Genomic DNA, 16,702 nt, shown 5'->3' with positions numbered 1-16,702 from the left:
TCCCCAGTAGGAAAAATCTGACTTGCTGCAGATGCAAAAATCAAACCGTCAACGCACCTTTTTTCAGAGTGAACCAACTCAGAAATACCTCATTTAGGAATAAACACCAATAGCCTCATATCCCCCCAATCTGTTTTCTCCTGCTATTTTTAGTGGTTCAGAACTTCAGATGCATGAAGACATATATGCAGCGGCAAGAACAATGAAATAAGAGGAAACGACCTCACATTAGTTGATCCAAAGAACAAATAGAAAGTATATATTTTTACGTGCCTTGTAAATCGGCAAGTCATCGATGATTGATCTTCTTATAGAGAGCTATGCGTCCACCTGGAGAGTTGATTCAGTTGGAAAAGAAAATGAATCAAACAACTCAAAAAAATGGAATGTAAAAAGTGCAGTAAAGAGATGGTACTGATGACTGTATACATTGGCGAAGTTGCAGAGGTACAGCTACTGGGCTGCTCTCATCAGGCCATTCAAACCCTACCCATGAAATATATAAATGAATTAGAGAAAGCAGCAAGAATAAACAGTGTCAGTGACGGCTGAAGGCCGAGCTCATGGTGGGGAGGTGCAGCAGTAGTAAAACTGAAACATTCATCAAGCAAATGTTGACTGCCATGACACAACCAGCAAGGTAAGAAATCGGTTCGAGCTCAACCCTGTCGATCTGGCTGTGTGGACGCTGGGTGTAGACAGAGAGCATCCCTGCTCTTCTTGAGTGGTTGAGCCGGCCTTGGTTGGGAGATGAAGGAGGCTGGTGCAGAGTTGGCAGCACCAGCAGCGACCTCGGCATATGCAGTTGACGAGGAGGGCTGCTGATCCTTCTGGAGCTGACAACACCTCCTTCCTCTCACCCTTAGCCTCCCGCGGCGGAGGAGGCGCCGATGACTGCAGCGACCTCGTCCGGGTTCAGCGCCGATCCGAATTTTCTGTCAGCGTGGCAAGCACCCTAGGGAAATTAACAATCGCTCAAGGTTCTAACACAAGAAAGCATTTACGCACTGTATGTCTACCTTCTGTTTGGGGATTATAATATTATAACATCATAATATGTTCCTCCAAGGGAGTTAAATAAAGCAATTTCTTCTCAAATTCATTGCTAAGGAGATATAAATATTACCCTAAAATTGCACCAAAAAAGTGATCAAGCTCATCACTAATTTGACCACTCAATCCAATGGTTAGCCTCAGCACAACAAACACTCACCAAGGGTCAACGTCCCTAGTCCTACGAACTTGCAGCGTTAACATAAATAGTCATTTCAAACATACTTTTCGGACAATAAGCTGTGAGCTGCCACAGGAATACCAACACAGACCGTGGACTACTTTCAACAGCCAGGCAACAGACCCGACGTTGCAGGCGGATGACAGGGTAAACCCTAGGGGAACGAACGAGGCGTGAAGGGAGGGGGATGAGAGGGGTGAACCTCGCGGCTGGAGGAGGAGAGCGCGGCGGAGGTAGAGGGGGAGGCGACGGTCCTGTCCAAGTCGTCGTCGTCGTCCCCGGCGCGGGGGACCGAGCCCCCGCCGCCGCCGCCGGAGATGGGGGATGAGGAGCTCCCTGTCGCGGTCGCGGGGCCTTGTCATCGCCCATCATCGAGGGCTCAGGCTCCGCGCGCTGTGACGGCGACGATGTCGCCCTTCCCTGTCTCGTACCCTCCCAGATCGGAGCCCGAAGCAGCCGCTCCCGCCTCCATGATATCGCGCCTGAGCCCCCGCTGCCGCCGCCGGAGATGGGGGATGAGGAGCTCCCTGTCGCGGTCGCGGGGCCTTGTCATCGCCCATCATCGAGGGCTCAGGCTCCGCGCGCTGTGACGGCGACGATGTCGCCCTTTCCTGTCTCGTACCCTCCCAGATCGGAGCACGAAGCAGCCGCTCCCGCCTCCATGATATCGCGCCTGAGTGGCGCCTCTTCGCGGACCGCTCCTTTCACCTCTTCGCAGGTCGACGCCGCCACCGCCGCTCTTCTCGTGCCGCCGCCAACGCCGCATCCGCCGCTCCCCGCCTCGATCCAACCGACCCCGCATCGGCCGCTCCCCCATCTCGAGCCAACAGCCGCCATGGAGCCATGGATCCTACGCGGGAGGAGGAGAAACGCGAAGGGGAGGAGGCGGCACGGTGTTGGTGGCGAGCATGGAGAAGGGGACGCGGGGCTCGAGGAGAGGAGGGACGAGGGATTGGGCTAGGGTTTTCACCGCACGACGTGGGGCTCGAGGAGAGGAGGGACGAGGGATTGGGCTAGGGTTTTCACCGCACGACGTGGGGCTCGAGGAGAGGAGGGACGAGGGAGTGGGCTTTTCACCGCGCATAGCACACGATCCACCTTTTTTCACCCAAACTCAATCAGCAACGAACACTGCAACGTGGACCCACCCAGATGGCTGGCCCAGGCATCATCCACCCAACTGGAAAGGCAGGACGTGAAGTAAAACAAACGGTGGGATGTTTGACAGCCAGTTGAAAAGGACCAGAAACTTTACACGGAGTAAAACGGACGAGTCAGATCATAGCGCGCGAGGGATGGTGCAGGATGGGCGGGTACTCTAGGAGGCTTTATATGTTAGATTTACGGAAGGAGTTCAAATTAATCAATTTTGTGTAGAAGATGATACCTACTGGAGTTGCCGTTGTTTTTGGGCGGAGTTGAATTGGACAATCGAGGAGATCCTATAGTGTGGCGATGTTCAAGGGGGGCCGATATGAAGGCGAAGCCAATCTGAAAGCACTTACATGTAGAACGGAATTGGAGATTGAGATTGGTTTTTGAGTTGTGCGAGATGTAATTACTCAAGGATAAGGCCTCGATTGGAATGTCGTTTCCACCGCTTTTACACCTGTAAAATATACAGACCACGACCCGTCGTTTTGATTCTCAGCTGGAATTAGCACACGGCTGGTAAAATACACTTGTAAAACAAATACAGGTGTATAAAAATACACCGATTCCAAACAGGGCCAATGTGGTCATCCAACCGAAAATCAAGTGTCCGATCTAGCTTGCTGTTGGCATGCGAGAATTTAATCAGCAAGAAGACCCCTATCAAGCATGTGCTAAAAAGAATAGAAAATTGCATATGTTACTTTTATCGATCTGGCACTTGCATGTTGCCGATTGCTTTTCGACCAGATGCGTGACCATCCATCAAAGCAAGCCGTTAGATTGCTACGACTGGGTGCTAATGCTAACATACTTAACTGAGGCCAGACCTAGAAATCAATCAGCCTTGTGCCCTTGCCGCATGTCCACAGAATTAATCAGCTTCTTAGATTTGAGCCAGCTTGTACGTACATGAAAGCACCGGCCAGAAGCCCATCTATCAAGGCATACTTCCACAAGAAGAACTTTGGAGGCCATGAGGGGATCTCTATCAAGGCATACTTCCACAAGAAGAACTTTGGAGGCCATGAGGGGATCTCTATCAAGGCATACTTCCACAAGAAGAACTTTGGAGGCCATGAGGGGATCTCCAAGAAATTATCCAAGTAGACAGTGTCCGTCGGGCCGGGGGAAAGGAAGACATCGGGAGGGTTTTGGAGAGGACGGGTAGATTTTTATTTTGTTAGGGTATAAAAAAGAGGAGCTTCTCTCGATGGCATTGGTGGTTAATTTTTCATAAAATTATTACGACCTAACGGTTATAGTTTTATTTTCTATGAACATTAACAGTCAGATGTTTCTATTTTTTGTGGGATTTTCTAGTTTAATTCTCTATTTTCTGGTTGACCCGTCAAGCATTTTTAATATATAAATAGATTTTCTTAGAGGTATTTTCATCACGGGGTTTTGTAAACACAAACATATTATTCATGGAAACTTTAGCATTTCTTAGTTGGTTTTCATCGTAGCCCTTTTGATTACCCGCAACAATCCAAGAGTAGTGTTGATTAACATTATTAAAAACTTGTTGGATTATATCTAGAACGGGGGACTTCTTTTTTAAGATTCTCATCAAAGATCTTATTATCCCAAAGCAAATGCCTTAGTGCATAATCACTATTGTAAAGAATTTCATCTATCATGGGGTTTTCACGATTCAAACCATAAAACTCAAAGATTTCCCTAGCTTCCCGTATTACGTAGTCAAATTCATTTATAAGAACGAGAGTGGCCAACTTTTTGGCCCTAGGATTCTTTATGTCGGGGAGCTCAAAAAACAATCTTTGAAAAGTAGGATGGGTACAAATAAATTTACTTTCAAGTTTCAGAACTAGTGCTGAAATAGCATCCGCGTAAGATCTAGTAGTTTTAAGTATAGGAGCATCATCAAGACTTAGATTTCCAACACAACTGAAAAATTCGTGAATACGTTCTTTTCCCATAACATTCCCTTGCCCCAAGATAAAAGTTTTAGCATCCAGATTGCCCGCACGTTCAAATTTAGGAGTTAGGCCAACATCTGTTGGTGCCATACCGAAATCACTCATGATTGCAAGCAAATGATAGATCTGACAAGAAAACGGCGAACAGAAAAAGAGAGGCGTATAAAACGGCAAATTTTTGTGAAGTGGGAGAGAGGAAAACGAGAGACAAATGGAAAATAATGTAAATTGCGAGGAGATGAGATTTGTGATTAGGAATCTGGTTGATGTTGAAGATCCTCCCCGGCGACGGCGCCAGAAATTCCTTTTGATGTCGCTTGAAGCTACGTTGGTATTTCCCCAAAGAGGAAGGGATGATGTAGCACAACGGCGGTAGGTATTTCCCTCATATATGAAACCAAGGTTATCAAACCAGCAGGAGAACCAAGCAACACAACGTAAACAACCCCTGCACACAAATAACAACACCTGGCAACCCGACGTGTTAAATGGGTTGTCAATCCCTTTCGAGGTACGGCGCCTCAAGATAGGCAAACGACGTGAGGTAAATTTGTAGTAGATTGATAGATCAAACGTCAAATAAAATAAATAAGAATTAATTGTAGCAAGGTAGTTTTGTAATTTTGGTTTAATAGATCTGAAAATAAACGCAAGAAAAAAGTAAATCGCAAGGCAAATATATGAGAAAGAAGAACCCAGGGCCGTAGGTTTCACTAGTGGCTTCTCTCGAGAAAGATAGCAAACGGTGGGTGAACAAATTACCGTTCGGCAATTGATAGAACTACAAATAATTATGACGATATCCAGGCAATGATCATTACATAGGCATCACGTCTAAGATTAGTAGACCGACTCCTGCCTGCATCTACTACTATTACTCCACACATCGACCGCTATCTAACATGCATCTAGTGTATTAAGTTCATGGAAAAATAGAGTAATGCAATAAGAACGATGAAATGATGTAGATCCCATATTTTTATCCTTAGTAGCAATGATACATACTTGTCGGTTCCCTTTTTGTCACTGGGATCAAGCACCGTAAGATCGAACCCACTACCGGACACCTCTTCCCATTGCAAGATAAATAGATCAAGTTGGCCAAACAAAACTCAAATACCGGAGAAGAAATACGAGGCTGTAAGCAATCATGCATATAAGAGATCAAAAAAACTCAAATAACTTTCATGGATATAAAAAGATATAATTGATCATAAACTCGAAGTTCATCAGATCCCAACAAACATACCGCCAAAAGACTTACATCATATGGATCTCCAAGAGACCATTGTATTGCTAATCAAGAGAGAGAGAGAGAGAGAGAGAGGAAGCCATCTAGCTATCAACTACGGACCCGAAGGTCTACAAAGAACTACTCATGCATCATCGAAGAGCCACCAATGAAAGTGGTGAACCCCTCCGTGATGGTGTCTAGATTGGATCTGGTGGTTCTGGACTCTACGGCGGCTGGATGAATATTTCGTTGACTCCCCTAGGGTTTCTGGAATATTGGGGTATTTATAGAGCAAAGAGGCGGTTCGGGGGCCACCGGAGGTGGGCACAACCCACCAGGGCGCGCCTGGGCCTCCTGGCGCGCCCTGGTGGGTTGTCCCCTCCTCGGGACTCCCCCCAGGTGCAACCAGCGCCCAACTTCTTCCTTTTGGTCCATAAAAAATCATCATAAAGTGGCGTGGCATTTGGACTCCGTCTGATATTGATTTCCTACGATGTATAAAACATGCAGAAAACAACAACTGACACTTGGCAGTATGTTAATAGGCTAGTACCAAAAAATGATATAAAATGATTATAAAATGATTGTAAAACATCCAAGAATGATAATATAATAGCATGGAACAATAAAAAAATTATAGATACGTTGGAGACGTATCAGAGCACAGCGTGCAGCGTAGAGCACTACGCAGCCCAGTAGCCAACTCCGCGGCCCACCTAACCCCGCACTGCCCGCGGCCCAATGCGCAACAGCCGCAACCCGCTAAACCTAGCGAAGCGGTACGCCCGCTCGCTCGCACCCGACCCACGCCTAATCCACCTCGCCCCAGCCGCTGACCAGCGGACCCCACCTAGTGTCCTTGTTCTCCCTCACCGAGCTGGACTCCGCCGTGCCACACCGCATGCACGCGCGCACGCCGAGGCCAACCCGAGTGACCCCGTGCACCCTGGAAGCACCGCGCGTGAGGCAAAGCCTAGGGTAGACCCCGCAGCCCTTTCCCCCCTTCTCCTGCTACCGCACGCACGCGCCCGCGTGAGTTGGATCTCGTGAGGAGCTCAACCGTCCGCCGCCGTTCGCCGACCGATTCCGACGCCGTAAGACCATCCCCGGCTGCGCCGCTTGTTCCCCTCGAACGCCCACTCGGTTTCCCGTTTCTTTGACACCTCGGGGTACCCTGCAGAGCACCAGAACGCCACCGCCGTTGACATCCGCCGCCACTGGAGCACGCCGTGTTCAGGTGGTCGTCGTCGCCTACAGAGAGAGCCTCACCGCCGTTGAACACCACCACCACCTTCGCTGCTCATCGCCGCACCCACCCGTCACTACAAAAAAATACACTTCCGTGAGGATACGTGTTTGTCACAGTAGGTCGCATTTATGACAGAATTAGATAGTCATACCTGTGCTGTCGTAGAAGTGTTCCATGACATTACCAAAATTATCATCACGGAAGTGTCCACTTCCATGACGATAAATCACGCGTCACAAAAATGCTTTCGTTAAGGGTGACCGACACGTGGCATCCACCGTAACGGAACGCCGTTAAGCTATCAGGTTCGGTTTTGGATCTGATAACCCGTTAACAGCCCCGACCAATGCGGATTTTCCACGTGTAAAATCATCATTGGCTGGAGGAAACACGTGTCGGCTCACCATTGGGACAAATGTCATCCACTCATTGGACCCAAGGCACTTATGATACGTCGACACGTGGCACGGCCCAACAGAGGCCCATTTCTGTGAAAAGGCCGGCCCGTTTGACTTGGTCAAAAGGTGGCGGGCCGGCCCACGGAAAGCCTGTTAACGGCCTGTCCGTATATAGCCCATTTACAACCCGCTAACCCAGGGCCCGTTACGCCCTATCTGAATTAGGCCCAGTAGCATCATCTGGGCCGTCCAATATGATTCCAGCCCGTTTTAACTTCCGGCCCTTGTGTGGCCCATGACTTCTTTCGGCCCATATGAGGCCCTTTGTAACTCTTGGCCCATTAACAACCCGTGGTGAAACTGGCCCGTAATGAATAGTGTATCACTATATACCCATTAACGGCCCATTGTTCCACTGGGCCATTTCCAGCCCAAGTTATCTTTCGACCTTCTAAGGGCCCATTTATTCTTGGGCTCATTTGCAGCATTCGGTTACTTACGGCCTGTTACTGTCATTTTCTGCTTGTGGGCCAAATTCAGCCCGTCGTTACAGTCGACCCGTTTGTGGACCGTTAATACGTTGGGCCGTTTTCATGTAAAAAAACCGTTGGGCTGTTTTCATACAATTATCAAATACGGCCTATTAACGGCCCGTTATAGTCCACGAATAGTATGGCCCATGATTGGTGAAATGATGATACGCCCCGTAGAAGGCCCATGGATCCTATGGCCCGTAGAAGGCCCATGGACCCTACGGCCCGTGGAAGGCCCATGGATCCTACGGCCCATACAGAAGGCCAATGGATCCTACGCCCATAGAAGGCCCATGGATCATACGGCCCGCAGCAGGCCCGTGGTTACAACAGTCCGTGTGCTGCCATGATTATTTTGGCCTAGTTACCAAAAATAGGCTATTGCAGCCACTAGAAAAACACAGAAAAAGAACTGCAGTGACTACAAGCAAACAACTAAACAAGACAATGATGAAATAAATAAGCAAGCAATTAACACTAGCCTATTACCGCTATTACACATATTACATCCACTGGGCATCAAAGTTCGCCACCAGTGCAAATATAGGGAACAAAGCAGCATATTACATACACTGGCCGTCAAAATTGGCCACCAGTGCAAATAAACGCGGCAGCAAAATAAGAGCATAACTGAAACAACTTCATAAGAGCTCAAGAAACGTTATCCTGGATATCCACCATGCTGGCAATAAGCTTAGCAAGCTTATTAGCTTTGTCCTATTTGGCGCTAAAATCCTCCAACGCTTGCTGTTGCACCAGAAAGTATGCATCTGAATGCTCCAGGGACTTCCGCAGTCCTTCCGCTTCTTGTCGCAGCACAGCTGATCGATGTCTTTCAGCTTGTAGTTGAGACTCAAGAAACTGAATTGATTCAGACAGTGAGTTTGAATAGCTTGTGCAAGCGGTAGTGGCCAGTAACTCGAACACTAAACCAAGACAGGACTTTGGGGTTGTCTCACTGTCTTCAAGATAGTCTTTCTTAGCTGTTTTATCAGCTTTGTTGGAGACCAACAAGGATGTGTCACTATCCTGAACCTTATCTGCATTACTTCCATTACCATTGCTTAATAAGGCACTCTTCCTCAATATTCTGTCAGCATTCTAAAAGAAGAAACAAGCAGACACATAACAGGTTTAGCATGTACTAGTATACGGAACTCATTTCGGTGAACCAGTTCATTAGTAAGGTGGACAGGATTAAACTACCAATTCTTCTATTGCCAAGTACTAGTACATAATAAAAGCATCAAACAAACATATATCTATGTCCTATGGTCACTGCATTGTCTTGCCAAATCAAAATAGAGACACAGTTCAAATCATATCAGTTCAAGACAAAGCAGCAGTGAAAGAATACAAAGCGTGGGAAACTACACGGCACAACAAGATTTTAGATGGGTACCACGGGTCTACATGTACAACAACACTATTGGCTCTGTTGTGATGCTAGTAATATGCATGATATGAGAAGTCAACTGTATACACAATTGAAATTGAAATCAACAGAGCTATTGATAAGAGCAAACCTGTTAAAGAAACATGCGTGAACATACCTGCTGTGCCATTGGAGTTTCAATTGGGTCCTTCAATTTAAAAATAAGTTTGTATGAGTAAATACAGTGATACAAGAGCAAAGCAGTATGCATGATAGCAATCATAGTTAAAAATGCGCGCCTAGGCTCTAGGCGTTGGCAAAACGCATTGCGCATAACTACGCTTAATCTGTGCATAACTGCGCATAAGCATGCGCTTTGGTCAGTAAAGCGCAAGGCGGTGGCAAAATGCACAATTAACGCCAAACACTTTTTTGAAATATGATAGCAATGAAATCTTAAATTAGAACAGTTGTTCTTCAGGGTTAGGCACTTGTTCTACATGAACAGGGTATAGTAAGACGCAAGAATATAGTACTTAAAAATAGAAAATGAGCTCATAGACCTTACCAGATTCTTGTTCGGAACCAGTACAGAACAAGGCGTTCCCAGTCATCGTGTAGTAAATGTGTCTCAGGAGAACGTAAGGGAATTTGATGAGTTTCTTTGCCGGTGAAGTACGTTTTCTTCAGGTAATTCCGATACTGCCACCAAGCATTCTTAAAGATAGCAGAGGTATTAGCACAGGTTACCTCATCCTGAGTTTCCAAATCGGTTCTTCTCTATAGAGAAAAATGGGAAAATTTGCTGTATTTTAACCATCATGGAGGTAGGATGTATGGGACAAAACAAAGTAATTGCCATGAATAACATTACTTACACATAACTTCTGGACAAACACCTGCAACTGGCATTTTCCTTCATCTTCAGTATAATATTTCCAAGATGGGAAGATACGCACATACGATTTAACAACATCAAATGTGATAGCTGCTAAACTACTACTAGCTAGTTGTGCTTTCTCCACAGGAATAGGCGTACAAACTGGTGGAGTTGGGGTTCGCCGTGGTAGTACTGGCCCTTTGGGCACTGGAGCTGCCTTACTAACTGCTCTTGTTTGGGAGCTCTGTGGTGGAGATGGTGCTGTGCCAACAGGAACTGGGTTACTATCTGCTGGGGTTGGGGTTAGATTGGGTGAAGCTGGTTCTCTGTCCAAATCAGTAGGGGTACAATCTGCGAGAGTTTGGGTTATGTGTGGTAGGGCTGGTTCTTGTGCATGTACAACCGAGGTGCTATCTCCACCAAGAGGTAGCACTGTTTTATTTGAAGACCGTGTTTTCAGTCCGCTGGATATTGCCATCACCCGCTCCAATTCAAATGGCTGATAACAGGAAACATAGTTGAATGTACAGACATTGTATGAGAGACAGATGCAATAGATAGTGTGGAAAAAAGGCATGAAATAGTTGATATGTATATTGTTTAACTAAAACGGATAGCATGACATAATTTCACATATATGATGTCTATCTAAACTGGATAGCATAACATAACATAATTCAAAAATATGATGAATAACTAAACAAGATCGCATGACATAATTCACCTACATGGTATCTAAGTAATCAGGATTGCATCATTTAATTCACATATGTGATTTATATGCTAAACAGAGGGCATTCGATATGATGTCTGAACTAAGAACATGGTGTTGAATATTGTGTATATGATGTCTAAACTATGCAATGCAAGACACCATATGCATGATATGACCAGTATAACCATGCCAAGTTAGGGGGAATAGGACTGGTCATCTGTCTTTGAATCCATCTCCGAGGAGCTATCGGGACCCAACAAGAGATCTGCTTCGACAGGTAGCACTGTCTGCTCTGAAGGCCTTGTTTTCACTCTAGATTTTTCCATCTCCCACCCAAATGGCTAATTCACAGGAAGAGTAGTTTAATGTACAAATATTGTCGACAAATGAAAATGTAATGAAGAAAAGGATGGTCAAGATATCATTCAAATATATGATGCCTGGTTAAATAGGATGGCATTGCACATTTCACATATATTATGGCTGGCTAAAAGACACGAGACTGCATAATTCCCATATATGATATAGAAACTAAATAGGTGGCATTACAGAAATGTCTAAACTAAGTAGATGACATATATGATGTCAAAAGTAGGCATTGCAAGGCAACATATGCATGATATGACTGACATCATCATGTCAAGGTAGAGCAAACACCTTGGGGGGTAAATAGGAGTGGTCAGCGGCGTCTGAATCCGCCTCAGAACAGATATCTTCCTCTGGATTACAATCTGGAGAGGGGTGGGGAGGGTTTGCCATTGAACCCACCATGGAGCAATGTCTGCATGACATTGTATTACTGCGCAAAACTCTTCTCTTTTTCTCTACATGTTCAGCATGACTGTCTACAATATCTGACATGCATACGAAAAAAACATGGTGAGATTATGTAAGGAGAGCATGTAGAAATTTAGAGTGATGGTAACAACCAGTGGATGGATCCAAAAATAATGATAGCATGCTGATGATTGCTTTAAATTAATAAAAAGACAGATGATGATTGCTTTACTATTTGTTTCCCACCCAAGATGAACAACATAGGCATACCCTACGTGAACCAGATATTAGACAGACATACTATTCATTGCTGCCTCGATATGTGCCCCACAACTAATTTAGAACTCAAGTTTGAACATTAATTTGGACCTGACTTGGAGTCCAAGAGGTGAACAGGACGATAAAGTAGCAGGAAATTTTAAGCAATGCATAACATAAGCAGAAACAAAAGAGTGCGACCTCTCTTGTGGACCCGTGTACTCCTCAGGTTCATCTGCTGAGTCGATGATGGTGATGTCGTTGCGGTGGTGCCGACGACTGGGAAGGAAATCTGAGGCGGTGAAAGACGGTCAGGAGTCGTGATGTCTGGTTTGGTGGATGCTTCTGTCGATGGAGCAGCTCAGCTGAGGTGGACGACGTCACGGCAGGAGCAGGACAAACCACACAAGTTCCCTTCGACACCTACCTGTAACTGAAGTAATTCTGTAAGGGCTCATTTGGCTTGCATGATTCTTAAAACGCAACGATAGGAAAAACACCGGAATAGGATAGGAATGCACATGGTAAACAGAGCATTTGTAAACGCAGGATTTCTGTCAACTTGGGTGTTTGGTTTACAGGAATTGGAAGAGCAGAGGAATGCAAAGAAACATGGCCAAAATAAAGTGAAACCATATGAAAGCGTGTACAGTTAGAATGTTATTCTGCCACTAATGCACTTGGTCTTGTTTTCATGAATAGGATTTTGAAAAGTAGGTCCAGGTGGATGTTTTGCTTCATTCCTTTCAACAAAATGCATGAATAATTGAATAGTAGAGTGCCATTGGAAAATTCCCTATTGCTATGTCTTTTTGTTGAACCAAAATAACCCTAATGCATCGACGTGAATGTATAGTAATAAGTGATGCAACAAGTGTACAACCTCTTTGCCGTAGCCGTGTCGACCTCAGCATCATTGGGTTGGTCGCTGAAGTAGTTGAGGCAGAGGTGGTTGTCGGAGGTGTGGAGGAAGATCTGAAGAATCTGTAGACGGTGTCCAGGGCACTGCTCTGTTGTGATGGATCATTCTGTCGTTGGAGCAGCTCCTGTGAGCTGTAAGACGTCATGGCTGAAGCAGCACAAGACATACATCATCAATCTCAGGTGGAATTCTAATAGCATCTCTAATAGATGATGTAAAATAGATGTAAAATTTACATCACCAAAAACCACCTGACTACAACAGATGAGGTAAAAACTGTTGACTCTGAACTTAACTGTCAAAACTGAAATTTACTGTGAAATCTCAATGCTACTATCGAAACTGAACGCAATGGTAGCAGAGAGGCACTTGACATGTAGTTTAGGGAGGGCCTGCAGTTCATCTTCAACCTGCACCCCCCTGAGACGCCAACCACCACCAGCCGAACCGCCGGCCCCAGCGCCGCCTTGCCGCCCCGAAACAACTCCCCACCGCCGTCCCGGCCAGCTCTCTAGCCCCCCCACCCTGAACCCTAACATAGATAGTGGGGTACCTCTCCGGCGAGCCCCCGTCCCCACTGCGGGTGGTTCTTCCTTAACTCCGGCGAGCCCCCCAACCCCTGAAAATTGACTGACCCAAAAGTCGATTCAGTCAACTGAAGTGTAGCTAAATCGGAGCAGAGCAGCAGCACGAGTGAGGGGGAGAGCAGCAGTAGCAGCTGGGCGAGCGAGCGATCGAGCGAGAGCCGGAGCAGCAGCAGCGGCGCGAGCGAGCGAGAGCCGGAGCAGCAGCAGCAGCAGATCCGGCTGGTATGGACGCCGCCACCGAAGGGGCCTCACACTGGGGGGAGAGCCACCATGGAGATGTCGCCCGTGGCGCCGACTTCAAGGTAGCGGCTCTATGGGGGTGCGGGATGGAGCACCGTCGGTGCCGGGAGGTCGAGTTAAGGAGAAGGTGCGATGCGATGAGTGTACAACCTCTTTGGTGGCGCTGAGTAGGCCTCGGCTTCGTTCGAGGAGTCGGTGAGGATGCTGCGGTTCAGGTGGAGCAGGTTAAGGCGGCTCTGCGGGGATGGAGCAGCCGCGATAGACGAGGCGATCGTCGGGGCAGCTCCTTGGAGGTGAAGGACGGGGCGGCTGAACCGGCGGGACAATGAGATGGACGACGGATCCTCATCCGGGGAGGTGGACGAGGGACGTCGAGCTGTTGCAGTGGATGACGTTGTCGGGGAAGAGGCTCCGGCTGGGCAGTGGTGAGGTGGAGGACGGAGGAGGGTGGGGTTTCGCGGCTTGAGCAGAGAGGTTATGGCGGCCTGGGATTTCGAATGGCGAAAAGGGGGCAATGGGAGGGGGTGAACCATGACTTAGGGAAGTGCTTGTCCAAAATGTAGGGTGTGTTACAAAAGTACCCCCCACCGATTTGAACTAGTGGCCCTTCGGGCTCAGGGTTAGAAGGGGGATTTCACGTGTCGGGATTTGGCAGCTAGAGGGAGTTTTCGCGCGCGTTGTAATTTCGGGATAGCAAGGCGCGGGTTGTGAAGGCGCCCGTTTTGGGAGCATGATATCTGAATTTTCAGGATATAACAAGACGCGGGTTGAATTTTAGGGACAAGCCTAACGTGTAGTAATATTGTACTTGTACGTACCAAATCAATTCGCAGTTCCCTCAACCAAAAAGAAAACGAAAAAAATAAAACTATTCACACCACACAAAGAGAGAGTCCTGCCCCATTTTACTATACAAATGCTATTCAAAGCTACTCCCTCCTTCCATCTATATAGGGCCTAATACGTTTTTTGATGCTAACTTTTATCAAATATTAGAGCGATAATATATGACATGCAACTTACACAAAGCACACCGTTAAATTCGTCTGTGAAAGGTTCTTTCAATGATATACTTTTCACATTGTGCATGTCATGTACTATTAATCTTGTCAATGGTCAAAGGTGGTCCGAAAAAACTCATTACGCCCTATATAGATGGAAGGAGGGAGTATGAATCCATGTTATGTCCAATTAATTTTTTTCGCTTGCTGTATAATGCATGTAACCTACTCATACCAACATTTTAGTGCATTCCAAATATCTATACTACCGCTGCAATTTGAACTAAATTTGAATTTGTTTCTCCATTTCAATAAAAATCTACAATCATGATTGTTGCCAACTTCAACCATCATTCGTGTATTACCTTAATAACACACCACATGATTACTATAGAGATAGATATGAACTATATATACTACATGAATTCGAATTCTGTTTTTTGAATACACTTGATGTTGATTCCAAATAATAGTACATTTGATGTACTAACTATATATTCATAATCTAAACCATGTTCCATAAGTACACCGTGTTTATCACACAAAGTATAGTGCCCCGCCCCCTACATTATGACACGTATTTAGACCTGGGCTGCAAAAGCCACACATTAGCCCAAATTATAATCAATGTTCTATGTATTATACGTAGTACTAGCAAGATGCCCATGTGTTCCACAGAACATCAACATGATCAAGGGGCCTAATTTACAACTATGGAGAGGGGTGTGGGTATCTTTTTTCAAAATTGCCATAGTTTTCTTTCTATCCGCCAGATATAAATCGGACGGCCTATATTGCAGGATGGCAGGCACACCATCATCAACAACTCCGTTTTTTATAAGAGTAGAGATAAAATATATTATATGTAGTATAGCATGTTCATAACCAGACCATGTGTATCACTGTTATATATATTCACACATGCGTCGGTTTAAAACACTATGATAAATTCTCAAATATCCGAATTCGCTTTTTATAATGAAGTATGATCTCTATTCATCTTTTACACCCACACAATCCTCTTATCTTTGTAGCTAGCGCTAAATTTCTCTCGTGCATGCACACGGCCGCATCCCTCTCACCCTCCCTCAGCATTCTCTAGCTCCATCGTGCAAATTCATCTTTTCACTTTAGGTCATTTACCCACGGTGTGTGTAGGCCCCCCAGCTCCTTCTTTACGGCACACATCAATCGATATGCCTCTCTAGCCAGGTGTGCCTAGCACAAACACAAGCTTCCCCTCTTCTCTTATCACCGTCCATGCCTCACTCCCACCACTCTTTTCATCGACCTCGTACTCGCACACTCCTTCCCCCTCGACATAGTATGCCTCTCGTACCACCTCCTAGATGCATCCCTCTCTCTCTATCCTTCTCCTCGTGCCTCATTTGCTTCTAACACACACATGCATGTATACCAATCGATCTCCCAACATATACCTAGATTGACTTTAACTATTCCCCCCCATCGATCGACGTACCTCACAAGTTATGTCTCTCCTTTCTGTAACAAAGGGCGATTGATCTTCCTATGTAGTTACGTCTGCTTACCACAGCCGTATCGTCCCCCCTCATCATTCGTGCATGCCTCCTGACCCGTCTCTCACACGCACGTGCACAGACAACAAGCAGCCATCTCCTCTCTTATTGACATTGCGGGCATGCCCTCCGTTTGTCTAGCAAGCCTATCCCACCATTTGTTAGAAGCAACTCCACTACCACCCCCTCCAACACTCTAGCTCTATCTCCCAACCTTATTCCTCTCCTGCACATATACATGGATGTCGATCGATCTCCCTTAATACATGAGGTAGATCGATCTCCTTAATACATGAGGTAGGCCTCTCTCCTCCTCCACACATATACCAACCATTGTACCTCTATAGTTAATTGGGCCTCCCTCTTCCCCCACCACACACCGATAGTCGAGCGCTGTAGGTAGGTATCCATGCCATAGAGACAAACTGCACATGTCCCCTCTCATGTTCCAGTAGGCCAACCACTCTATATCTTTGACGTGGGCACACACAAATTCGATGGCACTCTTTATCGATCGCGCGCGCGCACACACACACATCATCCCTCTCTTCAATTCTATGGACACCTCAAGCCGATGATACCTCCACTCTCTTCTCGTGGATCGCCCCCTCTATATATATGTTATATCCAGGACTCTATTTCACACACAGTGCATATGTTACTTTT

The 16,702-nt window shown here is 46.2% G+C and overlaps 1 long non-coding RNA gene across 3 annotated transcripts in view; it reads left to right on the top strand.

The window, feature by feature from the left end:
- The window catches only part of LOC119308382, a 28,334-nt gene that overhangs the window by 10,377 nt on the left and 1,255 nt on the right, over positions 1-16,702 (top strand). Inside the window, exon 4 of one of the 3 annotated variants that reach the window (XR_005150077.1) lies at positions 10,146-10,208. The exons of the other annotated variants lie outside the window; for them this stretch is intronic. This is a non-coding gene — a long non-coding RNA (uncharacterized LOC119308382). Of the gene's footprint in view, positions 1-10,145; positions 10,209-16,702 lie in introns of those variants that run through there. 3 annotated transcript variants of the gene reach the window in all.

This window comes from Triticum dicoccoides, chromosome 5B (assembly GCF_002162155.2).
Source record: "Triticum dicoccoides isolate Atlit2015 ecotype Zavitan chromosome 5B, WEW_v2.0, whole genome shotgun sequence".
In the NCBI taxonomy this organism is placed as follows: domain Eukaryota; kingdom Viridiplantae; phylum Streptophyta; class Magnoliopsida; order Poales; family Poaceae; genus Triticum; species Triticum dicoccoides.
The sequence above is the reverse complement of the archived record's forward strand: the minus strand, read 5'-3'. Positions and strand labels throughout refer to the sequence as shown.